Genomic DNA, 14,164 nt, shown 5'->3' with positions numbered 1-14,164 from the left:
CTGTAAAAGACTCTTCGTAGATGGTGATTTTGCCATAACTAATAGGAGGTGGATTTGCATCCTCGTGAACCATTTCTGAGTTGGTGTGATGTGTTGTTTTCTTTTAAGAAGGAATATTTCCATTGGTTTTTATTTTTTTATGTATACTATAGTTTAGGAGATCTGGCAGAAATTTGTGCTTTCTTTCACCATTAGCTGACATCTGTCCTGTACAAATTGTCAAATACACACAATCTCTCACACCTTTGGGTCTCACTTCTCCTAAAAATGAGCCAATGTCCTGGACAGTTGGGGAGTGGAGGAGGGAAAAAGAAAGATTGGCAGTTGAGCAGATGGGGAGGGAGTGGGAGTGGAAGGCAAATCAGATCAACATTCTATAAGTAGGATCAAGAACTGGGATTTTCAAGGATGAAGTTTGCAAGAAATAACATGGTTGATGCGAGGTCGGCAGGTCATGAGGTCAGAGGGATCTGGGTTAATGGGCAAGGGTTGCAAAGGATAAAAATGATTCATTTACTTGGTTGACAGACATCTCAGTCTGGCACTGAGCAGGGAAGACACATTGTCTGAGGAGTGATAGACAATAGGTGTCCCAGGACAACATGGTCCACAATCCCCCTGTAATGCTCCAAAAGGAGCACTGCATACAGATCATCATCACCCCACCTGTTCTTTCTGCAGGTCCCATGTTGAGAGTACAAGGTGCCCTTCACCAGAAAGTGACCAGCTAAATTTCTGAAAGATGCAAAACAGCCCACAAGTGCTTGTGATCATATTTCACTCAGGAAATGAAATCCATTTTCAATCACAAAACAGTGAAATAAACAGTGATAGGTTATTGAATTTCTAAGTATAAATTCTGAATTAAACAGCAATTTTAATCAATTCTGGGTTAAGTGAAAGCCCAGCTTAAATCAAACACATGGCTGTTATTTTAAACTAACAATAAATAATCATCTACAGACATATCAATCCACCGTGCATTAGATGCAATGTTAATCTTTGGCCCTAATATTAACCTGTGTAAAGATTAACTTATGTCCACTGTCCATTGTTTCAATGAAAACATAATGGTTTAATGACTGAGTTAAGTTACATAAATATGTTTAACATCGAACTATACAATTTTCCCAGCCTAGTTTCAAGGTCTTGTGACTTGGTTCTAAGCCTTAACCAGGCACATTGGTGAACCTCACCCCTCATTTGTCTTCATCAATTACAACAAATATTTTGACTTTGACTCTTGAAACAAAACCCAAGTGGTGGAGGAAAGAACTGACTGACTGCTCTGGGAATATTAGTTTTCTTTTCTCGGTTCTTCAAGAAAACAATTAGCTTTAATATAGACAGCTCTGGCTGTATAAAAGCAGCATCAAATATTGGACAGAGTCATGCTGATGCCTAGCCAGAGGTTCTGTGGAGCACTGCCAGCTAGCATTGCAGGTCAGAATAGCAACAGGGCAGTCAGAAGGGTGCTGAGAGTCATTTATTAGAGCATTTAATCTTTCACTCTTATCCTGGGCTCACCTCTTAATGCAGGAGTGGGTCAAGGTCACCTTGAGCTGAAGGGCCAGGTATACCTCACATGTGCTGCTTCAGCTTTATGCTAGCTAGGTAATGTTGTCACCAACCTGGATAGAAAAGTTAAAGGAAGATCAGTGGTTTGTTGGTATTACATTTAAGTTTTATTTTTCAATTCTTCAGTGCTGTCCTAAAACTAACACACTAACACTTAAAAAGTATGCTTGCAGATGGCTTCAATTGTCAGATAGGAAAACAACATGTTTAACAAGAACTGAGTTTACATTAACAACAGATATATGTCATTGGCCAGTTTTCCAGTTACATCAGTGTTACATTCAACTCTATAACTCAGATCTACAATTGACATTTTATGTAAGTGTACATTGTTGGTCCAAATTTTCTAAATGAAAAATACATCCGAGGTATTTATATGCTATAGAATCTGTATAATGATTGCACATGCCTTACATCAATAGATCCTTAAAATACTTTGACTTTGGTGCTCTTCATGTTTCTCCCATTTACTTTCTTTGCTGTAATGAGAGAATGCAGAAAATATTCACATGAATAGTTTTAGGGGTGAGAGATTTCAGATCTAACATAGCCATGATTGTTCTTCTTAGAATCATAGAGTCATACAGCATGAAAACAGGACCTTTGGCCCAACTGGTCCATGCTGACCAAGATTCCCATCGGAGCTCATCCCATTTGCCTGCATTTGGCCCATATCCCTCTAAAACATTCTGATCCATGTACCTGTCCATATGTTTGTGATTGTACCCATCTCTACCACTTCCTCTGGCAGCTTATTCCATAAACTCACTACCCTCTGTGTGGACAACTTGCCCATCAGATGTCCTTTAACTCTTTCCCCTCTCACCTTAAACGTGTGTCCTCTACCTTTTAAATGTTGTTAATGTACCTGCCTCGACCACTTCCTCTAGCAGCTCATTCCATATACTGACCACCTTCTGGGTGAAAAAGTTGCCCCTCAGTTTTCCAGTAAATCTGTCCCCTCTCACCTTAAACCTATGCCTGGTTTTTGATTCCTCACCCCTGGGAAAAAGACTGCGCATTCACCCTATTGATGCCCACATGATTTTATACACTTCTATAAGATCACCTCTCATTCTCCTACACTCCAATGAAAAAGTCCCAACCTGTTCGATCTCTCTCCATAAGTCAGTCTCTTGAGTCCCAGCAACATTCCCATAAATCTCCTCTGCAGTATTTCCAGCTTCATGGCATCTTTCCTACTACAGCATGACCAAAACTGAACACAATATTCCAAATGCGGCTTCACCTTTGAGACTTGATAGGGGTACACAAGAAAGTGGTTTAGATAAGGTAAATCAAGCCAAAGTGTCACATCAGCAGTTTACATGAGCTGTTCTCCGGATTCAAGGACCCGGAGACACCAATTTAAAATTTTGAGGAAAAGAAGTGAGAAGAAATTCTTATTCTAAGAATAATTGTGATCTAGAACTCATTGCCTGCAGGAGTGATGGAAACAGAATCAATCATTGCCTTTAAAGAGAAATTGGATCAGGACTTGAGGGAGAACATTTTGAGAGGCAGTAGGAAAAAGCAAAGTAATGGGACTGAAGGAATTGTTCTACTGGGAGCTCAACTCGAAGAGTCAAATGGTCTCCTGTTCTGTAAACAATCTGTGACATGCCTGGAACATAATTTCCTTAAGTTGATTTAATACTTGGACAACACTTTAATGTTAAAATTGCTAAAAATGCTTTTAAACTGATGCATTTACTACAGTGGAGGAATTGCTTTCCAGATTTTAAATGAGTGTTTGGATAAGATTGGGTTCTGGCCACACTCAGTGGTTGGTAGCAGCCAGGTTCCCAGGGTTTCGCTTCAAACAGGTGCCAGGAACCCCATTAACAGAGCAGTGAAGAAATCCTCCTTTCTACAGTTCTCCCTCCTGGGATATCCCTTTAGGCCATTTGCCACTACAAGACAATTTTGAGAAATTAAGAAAATTTTAGTGTCTTGTATCAGGACACCAGTTTTACTGAGCTGAGCTCCAAGGTGCAAATTGGAGAGGATTGATGGCCATATCTTCCAGGCCAATGCCCACGTCATTCCAATTCCCTGTACAAAACCAATTTCTCCTCCTATGAATTGATTTGAAGAGCTTCAGGCACATTTCTACCCATTATTTTGTTGTTTTAAACCATATTTTCCATTTGTCAGCTTTTACCCACCCATCCTCCAGGTTTAGCATGGTGCCTGCCCTGATAGGGTTTCCATTAATCCATCCTGCCTCAAACCTACCACAGAGCCTGGATTACCAATCTATTTGCAATTGTCCTACAGAGACTATGGGCCTAATCCACCAATAACATATACACTGATCATAACACACAAAAAATTGCTTCAATTTTTATTTTCATGCTATTACTGTAGATTAACTTACAATGATTAAAGCATCAATTAAGCCAATTATTTGGGAGTTGCCTCAGTGCCATTTTCCCTATCTTTACTGCACTGAACATGTATGTTATAAGTCACATTTAATGTAGGTATTTAATCGCTCCCACTCAGTAATGCCAATGCTTCATCAGACATACCCCATATATTTTCTGCTCCACACAAGCCTGCTGTGATTTATACAACAGTAGGGATTTGTTAACATGCACCATGATGCAATCATGGATACATTTTAGGAAATCCAGGCAAAGTGTGATCATTTTAAGCTGATTTAAAGGGATTTAAATCGACACTAATAAATTGAAAATGAATTTAAAGCGCACTATGCAATGGTTTGTAACTGTTAAATGAATTGGCGTTGAGCCAGTCACAATCTCCATGCATTTATTGAGGAAATCAGGACCAGAAGTGTAGCTCATGCCACAACATTTCAGAAAGTGTTACAGGAAGGTCTATCTGAGTACATCATGGTAACTAAAAAAGAAAATGCTGGAGTATATTCTAACATGTAACTTCAACAGCTGAGTTGCATAAATAAAAAGGATCCATGGGTAGCCAAACTTAAGGTCAAATAGACTGCTTAGATAACCTTATATTGCAAATGAATATACTGTGCGTTATATTTCAGTGCATTATCTCTTTTTTACTGGAAGTGCATAATTTACTCGTGCTATTCTTTTACCTGCTATTGTTCTTATAACCTGATTGTTAGCAATAGATTAAAACCAGCCTAAAAAAGTTTATAGCCTGCAGTGTCTGTAAACTTTCAAATATCCAGCTATTTTCTAAATGCATGCCAATATCTAGATCCCTTAACTTGAAAGATATTTATTACTCCAATCATTTTTGTCCTCAATATTTTGTGGAAGTTTAACATACATTGATAGATTTTTGAAAAGCTTAAGTCCAGTCTATGTATCAAAACTACAGTCACGGTGTTGTGGATAGAAGTGATCATATGTGATCTTCTCTTCCTTTGTACCACGACATTTCAGGACCTATATCACTATAACAGTTATTTGCCCTGAAGCTAACCAGTGAACACAAACTCTCTCTCCTTATACAAATTCCTCAACACTGCACCCAACAGGACCTGAGGCATGGATAATGGAACAGAGGATCCAATTATAGGAGGAATGACTATTCCACAACTTCCTAATGACATGAAAAGGAATTATTTCACAATTATAATTAAAACGTAGGACAGAGGGATTTTTTGAAACATATTTGTTTTTGGGATGTGGACATCACTAGCAATTTATCCAACCCTAGTAGTCCTGATAAGATGGTGTTCCCACAGAGGGCCATAAGGATTAACAGTACTACTCATCTCTTCTTCCACTGGCCTACCTTAGTGGCATTTGAACAGCCTGGTTGGCTTTCAGGAACCATAACCACTACACAGTGTATTGGTGACTTGCATTGGAGCCATAACAACAATTGCCTGCCATTTGTAATAAGGAAAGGTTGTCAATCATTTCTATAAGTTGCAAGGGTGGTTCCATTGAACACTTTGCAAATGATACAAATCAAGCTTTCCAGAGGAAAGAGTGACTCTATACCTTCCTCTTGGTGTTTCCTCTGAAAGATGGCAACAACATAGGAAGTTTACAACCATCTATTTACCCGTTCCCTCTCTGCTTTATCCCCCATATGTTACAGTGCTACACTAAACAATGAGGACTGTCTAAGTTAGACTGTGAAGGAGAAATAAAAGGATTACGCTCTGAAACACTATGTTCCAATAACGTTTTGTGTCAGAGGATAAAATGATGCTACAATTATCTCTTGACCAAAATGACATGAAGAGGTGATAGGTAAAGAACTGTCTAGTCAGAATATCTGATCAAATAGATTGGATGTACAATAAGGGCTCGTAGTTCACCAACTCTGTGAAGCAGAGAAAACATTAACAACAGCCTCAATGAAAGCTATTCTATCAGATTTGTATTAGATATGAACGGTTTCCTACTGGCGCTTCTTATTTATACTGTTGACCTAATTCTGAAATGCAAGGCTGTTAAACATGTCCTGACAGTGAAATAGACAGGGTGATTTAAAACAAAAGATACAGTTAAGAAGCAGAATCACCTATATAAATTGGAAATAGATGGTAAATGCTCTAGAATATTTAGAAATAAGTTGTGAGAAAATAAAAATAGCTCAGAGAATTAGTCATGGTTACTTGGAAAAGCAATAACTACAGATTCAGCATTGTCAGTATAAAAGTAAAGTAATGAAACTATTAAAAGAACTATCGAAATTCTGACATAAAGATGGGAATAAATAATACAAATATGCAGAGGTTACATAAGGAGGTGACCTTTCCTGTCCTTGGACTATTGGAAGTTCAAAGTGCAAGCACTATGGACGGGTGCAAAAGCTGAACAAAACTGTAAGGGAACAATGAAAATGGATTAAAAATCCCCACTTGATATCGTCTGGTCAATAAAAAGCTAGTGGAGTCATTACAGAAGTACATAATTTAGCAAGGATCTTGAACATGGCATCATAATAGGTTGAAAAGTTAAAAAATATAAACAAAGCAAATGTACATTTACAGCCTTTATAAGGAATTTCATCAAGGACGTTAAATATCTGGAAAAGAAACATTGTGAATGTAGGCTTCAAAATTCTTCAGACTTTTTTCTCAGGAATCAGAAAAATAACTAGCTCTGCAGCTAAGTGTCACCTGTAGTGTGCTCATTGACTTTCAAAGGGTCGAGAGGGGAAAAAACCTCCTGCTTAATACATTATCTGTACACTGGGTATTTGCTGAAAAAATTATCTACATCAATCACATGCTTAGAATTCTCCCATCCTTAATGATGGTTCACACTTCTCTTCACAAGGTCAGGACAGTAAAAAGGCTTCTCACCTTTTCTTCACCAGACAGTTCAGGTGAGCAGTTGTGGGATTCAGCAATGTTTTTTTTCACACTCAGTTAACAGATAAATCACTCTGTAGAGGAGTAGTTTCTCTCATTTTATGTGGGGTTTCTACCTGAAATCTGACTGACAATTTAGAATTCTTATTAAAATCTTTCAGGCAAGTTAAAATGTCAGACACAGTAGCCACAAGACTGAATTATCAACAGGTTCTATTTTGACCTAAAGGAATCACTCACTTTTGGCACACTGTAACTCTGTAACTCTGAAACGCACACTCCTAGCTATTCCTGATTGTGGTGTTTTGAAGATTTACTGAAGATCTCACTTTGAATAAAAGGCTGCTTACGCTTCCTTTGCATCCAGCTGGATGGACTGAGATAACCCAGAAGTAAGTGGAAATGGGTGGATTCCCTGGAGAGGGAGTTCCTGTTGGTTGGATTACAATAGTTGTCATCTAGGCAATCAGAAACGAGGGAAGCAGAAGAGACCATGAAGTGTTACAGCTGCATCGGGTGTAACAAAAAATGAACGATGCAAAGACTTTCTAAACAATTGAATCTAATCTCACTTCCTACAACAAAGAATACTGTTCCTGCAGGATACTCTGTATTAACCCTAAAATGTAATCACATAGATTATTTTACTGCTTATTTTACAATAGGGCAAAAGTAGTTTAAATTAGTTGGTATTTAACTTATATAAAATAGTTCAGTCCTTCAGAATGTCATTATGGTGATATAGAATGCTTAGAATCTGAGTAACCTTTTAAAGCTATTTCTTCACCATTTTGATAAGGTATCTCAATCTGTGACCTGGCACAGGTAAATTGTTACCAAGATATTAAAAGAACCAGATAATAACGAATTCTGTTATGAGAAATATTCCCACCTATCCTAAACTATTGCATATATGAAGGTTACCCTATATGGGATCTTAAAAGTTATGAAGCACACATGGATATTTGTTTATTAACATTAGATACAGTCAAATGAAGTCTAAATTAAAATATTTGGGTTTGCTGTCCTTGTACATGGCAATTAATAATACATTTATGGAAAGAGATTTTAGCATTATCTATAATGTTGTTTAATGGAGGATTTGTTATGCAAAGAAAGTAATCTACAAACATATAGCAACACAACCATTTCTACACACAATACTGTAAGACCCATCCATTCAAGCCATTCAGAACTTAGCTACCCTTAAAATAGTTTAACATTGTATCCATAGAGTGATGGCCCTTGACATCAAGGCAATATTAGATTGAGTGTAACAACAAGAAGCCCTGGTAAAACTGAAGTCAATAAGCATCAAGGGAAAATATTCCAGCGGCTGGAGTCAGACCTCACACAAAGGAACATGGTGGTGGTTGTTGGTGATCAATCATCTCAGTCTCAGGGCATTATTGCAGAAGTTCCCTGGGGCAGTGTCCTGGCTTAACTCCCTTTAGCTGCTTCATCAATGGCCTTCCTTATTCATAAGGTCAGAAGTGGGGATATTTATTGGTGATTGCACAACTTCCAATACTATTCCTAAATCCTTATCACATGAAGAAGCCCATACCTGCAGGCAGCAAGGCCCTAGGCAAAACTCAGACATGGGCTGATACATGGCAAGCTACATTCACACCACAGAAATGGCAGGCAATGACCATTTCCAACAAGAGACTCTAATCACCTACCTCGATATTAAATGACATTACTATTGTCAAAGCTCCCACCATCTACCTCCTGGGGAAACTCGATATACTGTACAAATCACGTAAATACTGTGGCTACAAGAGCAGGTCAGAGGCTGACTATCCTGTGGCGAGTGACACCCCACAGGCTTTCCACAATCTACAAAGTACAAGTCAGAAGTATGTTGGAATTCTCTCCATTTGCCTGGATTAATGCAGCTCCAACAACTCTCAAGAGTTTTGCCACCTTCTAGGAAAAATTATCTAACCTGATCATCATAAATAAACATTCCCACCACCATCAATATCCAATGGCTTCAAGGTGTACCATCTACATGATTCACCACAGTTATTCACCTCTGTTACTCTGATGGCATCTCCCAAATTCACCAGGAAGGACAAAAGCAGCAGGGGGACAAGAACACCACCACCTTCAGGATCCCTGAGTTTGGAAACATATCATTGGCCATGCTTTATTGCTGGGTCTAAATCTCCACCCATCTAAACAGTGGGAGCACCTTCACCAGAAGGTCTACATCAGTTCCTCAAGGCAATTAGGAATAGGTAAATAATAGCCGGCCTTGTCAACAGCACCTGGAGTCTAAAAATGAATAAATAATAAAACAAATTCACTGCAATTTATATTTGGTTACAGGATACATACTTCCATATTTCACATATACTTCCGCAGAACTGATCCTTCCAGTTCTCATATCCATTTACTCCAGATGACCGTAGTGTTCAAGCTTACTTGTAAAGTTGTAAGGGTCCCTATGGAAGCAAAGGATAAAGATATTTTCATTTATATAGCATCTTTCACAATTTCAGCATCCTCCCAATGGGCTTTATACCCAATAAAATATTTGAAATGCAGACCCAATTATAATGCACTGGAATATAATGCACAGTCTATTCATTTGCAATATAAGGTTATTTAAGCAGTCTATCTGACCTTAAGTTTGGCTATCCATGGATCCTTTTTATTTATGCAACTCAGCTGTTGAAGTTACATGTTAGAATATACTCCAGCATTTTCTTTTTAAATTGATTAAACTGAACTAAACTGAACACTAGTACAGTGTACAGCTTTAACAATAAAACCAAAGTGCAAATGCATTTAAATTGTCATCCTAATCATAGCCTAATTCAATGAAGTGCATGAGTTAACATGTTTCTTCTGTGAAGCGTCCCTTTTGTAGCCATGATGACAAATTCTCTGAGTCTTATTTAATGATTATCAGTCAGTTTTTTATTAAATTATCCACTTGTTTCTGTGTGCCATTAAAAAGTCAAATAAAATCTTTTTTAGTTACAGAAGTAATGCAGCTGATCCAAAATGCTAAAAAAAATGTTCATTCAATTAGGCAACAGTTTTGGTTACAGTACGTATTTGGTAGTTTGTGCTGTCAAAACAAGGAGAAAAATCAAGGGCTTGACATTGCTTAATTCATAAAAAAAAGCATGATGCATGTGGTTTGAACTTTTAAGGGATCTGTTAATGTAATTACCCAGCTTGAATAAAAATTCATAAGCAGTAATGACAAAGCAGCAACCAATCATGACGCAACTGCTATAATAATCTTTTCATGCTTCTGAAGTAGCTAATGAACCACTTGACCCCTATAAATTTTGAAAAGTCTGTGAATCTACAACTGGAAGATGGGTTAGCAACCGTGGTCTAAAGCTGCTTTATGGCAAGGAAGCTCTCAGCAAATACTGATAAATGTGCTAATGCAAATACAGGGGCTCAGTTTTGTTGGGGAAGAATAGGTGTGATTAAATTTCACTGTCATCACCGGCACTCGATCTCCCACTAAATCTGGAAGAAGATACAGCAAATGAACACAAAATCAACGATTTCACCCACAAGTCTTATTTAAATGATGCCCTTAATGTAGCAAAACAGCTCAAGACACTTCATTGGAATGTCATTGAACAAAAATTTGACCCAGACAGTATAAGCAGAGATTAGGCTATCTGAGCAAAATCTTAGTGAGAGATGTAGGTTTGAAGGAGGAGGAAGAAATTGAGAGGCAGAGATGTTTAGGAATGGAATTCCAGAATTCAGGATTTTTGGCTGTTGAAAGCAATTAAATTTGAGAGGAATAAAAGGCCAGATTTAGAGGAATAAGATAACCAGGGCTTGAGGATGTTAAAGAAATAGGCAGGGCCATGGAATTGTCTTGGAAACAAGAATGAAAATTTTAAGATCAAAGGTTTGTTTAACTAGGAGCCAGTCAATCAGCAAACATGGACTGATGTGTGTGTAAGACTCGGTGGGAGTTAAGATGCAAGTAACAGACTTTTGGATGGCCTCGTTTTATGGGAAGCTGAATGAGTGTGAGTGAGAGAGAGAGAGAGAGAGAGAGAGAGAGAGAGAGAGACATTCAGGTATGCTCTGGAATTGTAAGTTCTGAGATAAGGAATGATGAAGATTTCAGCAACATTGAGACAAATGTAGAGTCAGGTAACTTGGAGGAGGTGGAAATGGGCAGTTTTAGTGAGGGCACAGATACAAGAAACCAAACTAAACTTGAACCAAATATGATTCCAAGGTTGTGACGTAACACAAAGATAAGATGTGGGTACTGCTGAAGTAAAAGAGCAATGGACAAAATCTCATTAGGGAAAGTTGAAATGTGTAAATGAAGCCAATACTCATAAGTGAAACTAATTTGTAACATGCTCCTGGAGAAGGATGTCTACTTCTCTCTGGAATCTGTTGAAATTCCTCTTAAAGGATTGTAGTGACACCACATTTCAGTACTTTTTTCCTTAAGTTTTTGATAATGAGTATTTTTCTTAGATCCAATCTAATTCTTTGCTGGAATGTTTTACAGCCATGACCTCTGTGGTCTGAATATTCCTAACAATGTTTTATTAAACATCCATTCATTATTGTGGACACCAATCATATTCTTTGAGCCTCACTTCCCCAAGGTAAATAATCTTTATTTTGTAACTTATAATTAAGCTGTCGTACTATCCTGCTCTGTCTCCTCTATACTTTGAGCTAAGACACAATGTCATTCACCAAGGAAAGTTGGTTAGAATACTCTCTGTAAAAGTGCTAGTACATAGAACATAGAACAGTACAGCACAGGAACAGGCCCTTCCACCCATGATGCTGTGCCGAATTAATTAAACTAGTAATTAAATGCCTAACCAAACTAGTCCCTTCTGCCTACACAATGTCCATGTCCCTCCATTCTCTGCACATTTATGTGTCTATCTAAGAGCCTCTTAAACATCTCTATCATATTTGACTCCACTACCATCTCTGGCAGCGCATTCCAGGCACCCCCCACTCTGCGTAAAAGACATGCTCCTCACACCTCCTTTGAACTTATCCCCTCTCACCTTAAATACGTGCCCTCTAGTATTAGGCATTTCAACCCTGGAAAAAAGATTCCGACTGTCTACTCTATCGATGCCTCTCATAATCTTATAAACTTCTATTGGATCTCCCCTCAACCCTCATAGTGTTATGTAAGATCCTTGTTTTGTAATCACTAAACAACTTAAAATTCTACAGTAAATGAAAAATAAAACACTGCAGGTGCTGGAAAACTGAAACAAGAACAAACATGCTGGAACTACTCAGGAGGTCAGGCACCATCAGTGGAAAGAGAAACAGTTAACATTTCAGGTCTGAGACCCTTCATCAGAATATCAGAATCTAAGATTCTAATTGCTTTCCCAAGCTGATACACAATGTTTTCAAAGCTTAAAAAGGTGATCAACAAATATCCAGAGGTTTCTCCCTTAATTTCTTTAATTGATTCCTTAAATATCTCAGTGATGACAGACAACATTAAGGTTCAGTGGTTGTTCTCTTGCCATTTAGGCAGAAGTCTATGAGTCCATAAATGACTTCATTAGGAACTAGTTGTAATTTTAACAGGTCTGAGAGGGGAAGTCATTGTATCCATACTACCATGCTGTTGAGAAAAAGGTCTGCTATAAAAATGAATATACACAGAAAGAGCAGAACCTTCTCGCTTGTCATGGACTACCCTCCCTCTCTCTCTCCAGCTGGGAGACATCCCTTCTCCAGATTTCCCTGGGTAATGATGGGCAATAATGGATCACCAGATCAGTAGCCTTTTAGGAAGCTGCCAGTTGGATTGGCCTGAATCATATTATCTGCAGCACCAGGTAAGTTACTACTTCACCTCATCGCTCAACCACCCCAAGTCACCAGGGTGTTAAAATCTGCACCATCCTTCCATTTTTTTTCCTTTTGTGAACAGTAACTACTTTGTCTTAAACAATTGGATTGTTTGCTCCCATTAGTGCCACAATGGCAGGCTGACAAGATTCCTCATTTGCCTAATACCTCTGGACAAAAAGCATTGAGTCCAGTAATATTATCACTCTTATAAGCAGTGATTACTTCCATAACTATTTCTATTAATGTAGTTTTAACTGCAAACCTTTTTGGTAACTCTGTGAATGTGACCTAGAATTTAGAAATGAAAGTTAATACCAATGTTCCACTCATGAACCACATATCAGCCCCACTAAATCCTTCAAAGATCCTATGCAGTCAGGCTAACTAATATTTACTACACAAAGCAAGGGACTTAGCATTGATCCTGAAGAACCCCAGCATATGCAGCCTTTCACTCACTAAATATACACTCACCATTATATAATAGGCACAAGGAGCAGAATACCCAACTCCTGATTCTGTTTTTTTTATCCCTGGTTCTGCTACTGAACTGGTTTGCCATGTTCCCTTGGACCCCAAGAACTTCTGCTTTTCTGATTAATTCTGCACACAAGATTTTGTCAAGTGCTTTGCTAAGCTCCATGTAAACTATATCAAGTGAGCCAACCATAATAACCCACTTTGTTGTCTCTTCAAAAGCATTATTCAAGTTGCTTGGACCTGACCTTGGTTGAACAAGTTGAGGAGACACAGGACATGACCATGTAGGTACAGCAAGCAACATGGAAGGCAATGTGTGTGAAGTCTTTACTTCAAGGAGACTGGAGAGAAAAGGAAGGATATCATGTTGAGTTTCACTCTGACCTCCGCCTCTAAATTAACATTTAGTTGCTTAGAGTCAGTTCATCTTAAATTCAATGAATTGATTCCTGGTTGAGGGAATTGTTTTTATGAAGAGTAATTTTGTAAAATTGGCCTAAACTCAGAGTTTAGAAGAATGAGAGCTGATCTCATTGAGACGTAGCAGATTCTCAGAAGGACTGACAGGGCAGACAATAAGGATCTGTCTCTTTTAACTGAAGCATCTCTAGAAGGGATCAGGGTATTATATTAGGATATAGGGTTAGTCACCTAGGATTAAGATGAGGAAAAAAAAAATCTTGATTCAGAAGATTATAAATCTTTGGCATTTTCTACATCAGCAATCTGCAGATGCTCAAATCAACTAGTGCCTTCAAGACTGAGCTTGATGGAATATTTATCACTGAGGGAACCAGTTTGGCTGGTTGCAGGATCAGCCATGATCTTACTGAATGCCAGAGCACTTCCTTCGATGTTTTTTTCTAAACGTTTGCTGACCACTGATTTTATGCTGACTCCCTTGTAACTATTTGGTCTATCACTTTCTCTCTCTTTAACCAATTGGCTTATATCATTATCTACCAGCAC

At 38.2% G+C, this 14,164-nt stretch overlaps 1 long non-coding RNA gene across 1 annotated transcript in view; it reads right to left on the bottom strand.

The window, feature by feature from the left end:
- Window positions 1-2,034: 2,034 nt before the first annotated feature.
- The window catches only part of LOC127584065 (uncharacterized), a 256,722-nt gene continuing 244,592 nt past the window's right edge, over window positions 2,035-14,164 (bottom strand). The window contains exons 4-5 of the long non-coding RNA XR_007958336.1: window positions 9,206-9,312; window positions 2,035-2,057 (exon numbers count right to left, since the gene is read on the bottom strand). This is a non-coding gene — a long non-coding RNA (uncharacterized LOC127584065). The remainder of the gene's footprint in view (window positions 2,058-9,205; window positions 9,313-14,164) is intronic.

Source organism: Pristis pectinata, chromosome 28 (assembly GCF_009764475.1).
Source record: "Pristis pectinata isolate sPriPec2 chromosome 28, sPriPec2.1.pri, whole genome shotgun sequence".
Classification (NCBI taxonomy): Eukaryota; Metazoa; Chordata; class Chondrichthyes; order Rhinopristiformes; family Pristidae; genus Pristis; species Pristis pectinata.
The sequence above is the reverse complement of the archived record's forward strand: the minus strand, read 5'-3'. Positions and strand labels throughout refer to the sequence as shown.